Below are 2173 nucleotides of genomic sequence, written 5' to 3' on the forward strand. Positions count from 1 at the left end.
ACGAAACTTGACCAAAACGTTGGTCTAGACCCAAGAATTAAGTTGGTAAATTTTCTAAGCTTAATAATAACAACAAGTTTGTATAAAAGGGAAACAAACTTCTTTTAATAAAACCGTGCAGAATAGCTAAATTTTCAACGTTCTTAGAATACGAGGAAACTTGACCGAAACGTTGGTCTAGACCCAAAAATTTGTGTGGTAAATTTGCTAAGCGTAATAATAACTACAAGTTTGTATAAAAAGGAAACGAACGTGCTTTAATAAAATTGTGCAAAACAGCTAAATGTGGAACGTTATTAGAATTCGACGAAACTTGACTCAAACGTTGGTTTACACCCAAGAATTTGTGCGGTATATTTTTTAAGCTTAATAATAACTACAAAGTTGTTTAAAAGGTAAATAAAATTATTTTAATAAAGCCGTGCAAAATAGCTAAATTTTGAACATTTACAGAATTCGACGAAACTTGACCCAAACGTTGGTCTAGACCCAAGAATTTATGTGGTAAATTTGCTAAGCTTATGAGCTTTCATAGCTCAGTTGGTTAGAGCATTCGTTTAGTAAGCGGGAGGTCTTGAGTTCAACTTTCAATGAAAGCAATTTAAATTTGCTAAGCTCAATAATAACTACAGGTTTGTATAAATGGAAAATAAACTTGCTCTATTAAAACCGCGCAAAACATCTAAATTTCGAACGTTCTCTGAATTCGTCGATACTTGACCAAAACGTTGGTCTAGTCCCAAGAATTAATGTGCTAAATTTGCTAAGCTTAATAATAACTATAAATTTGTATCAAAGGAAAACGAACTTGCTTTTATAAAATCGTGTAAAACAGCTAAATTTTGAACGTTCTTAGATTACGAGGACACTTGACACAAACGTTGGTCAAGACCCAAGAATTTGTGTGGTTAATTTGATAAGCGTAATAATAACTACAAGTTTGTACAAAAGGGAAACTAACTTAGTCTAATAAAACCGCGCAAAACAGCTAAATCTTGAACGTTCTCTGAATTCGACGAAACTAGACCAAAACGTTGGTCTAGACCCAAGAATTTATGTAGTAAATCTGCTAAGTTTAATAATAACTACAAATTTGTATAAAAGGAAAACGAACTTGCTTTAATAAAACCGTGCGAAACAGCTAAATTTTGAACGTTCTCAGAATTGGACGAAACTTCACCAAAACGTTAGTCTAGACCCAAGAATTAATGTGGTAAATTTTCTAAGCATAATAATAACTACAAGTTTGTATAAAAGGGAAACAAACTTGCTCTAATAAAATCGCGCAAAACAGCTAAATTTTGAACGTTCTCAGAATTCGACGAAACATGACCAAAACGTTGGTCTACACCCAAACATTAAGTTGGTAAATTTTCTAAGCTTAATAATAACTACAAGTTTGTATAAAAGGAAAACAAACTTGGTCTAATAAAACCGCGAAAAACAGCTAAATTTTGAACGTTCTCAGAATTCGACGAAACATAACCAAAACGTTGGTCTAGACCCAAGAATTTATGTGGTAAATTTGCTAAGCTTAATAATTACTACAAGTTTGTCTAAAAGGAAAACGAACTTGCTTTAATAAAACCGTGCAAAACAGCAAAATGTGGAACGTTCTTAGAATTCGACGAAACTTGACCCAAACGCTGGTTTACACCCAAGAATTTGTGTGGTATATTTACTAAACTAAATAATAACTACAAGTTTGTATAAAAGGGAAACAAAATTGTTCTAATAAAACAGTGCAAAATAGCTAAATTTTGAACGTTCTCAAAATTCGACGATACTTGACCCAAACAATGGTCAAGACACAAGAATTTATGTGGTAAATTTGCTAAATGTAATAATAACTACAAGTTTGTATAAAAGGGAAACAAACATGCTCTAATAAAACCGCGCAAAACACCTAAATTTTGAACGTTCTCAGAATTCGACGAAACTCGACCCAAACGTTGGTCTAGACCCAAGAGTTTGTGTGGTAAATTTGCTAACCCTAATAATAGGAAACAAACTTGCTCTAATAAAATCGCGCAAAACAACTAAATTTTGAACGTTCTCAGAATTCGACGAAACTTGACCAAAACATTGGTTTAGACCCAAGAATTAAGTTGGTAAATTTTCTAAGCTTAATAATAACTACAAGTTTGTATAAAAGGGAAACAAACTTATTTTA

General features: G+C 32.4%; 1 non-coding gene across 1 annotated transcript; it reads left to right on the forward strand.

Annotated features, from left to right (window-relative positions):
• Positions 1–525: 525 nt before the first annotated feature.
• On the forward strand, positions 526–599 carry TRNAT-AGU. Its single transcript has one exon. It is a non-coding gene; the product is annotated as a tRNA-Thr (tRNA).
• The last annotated feature ends 1574 nt before the right edge of the window (positions 600–2173 follow it).

Source organism: Sesamum indicum, unplaced genomic scaffold (genome assembly GCF_000512975.1).
Source record: "Sesamum indicum cultivar Zhongzhi No. 13 unplaced genomic scaffold, S_indicum_v1.0 scaffold00750, whole genome shotgun sequence".
Taxonomy (NCBI): domain Eukaryota; kingdom Viridiplantae; phylum Streptophyta; class Magnoliopsida; order Lamiales; family Pedaliaceae; genus Sesamum; species Sesamum indicum.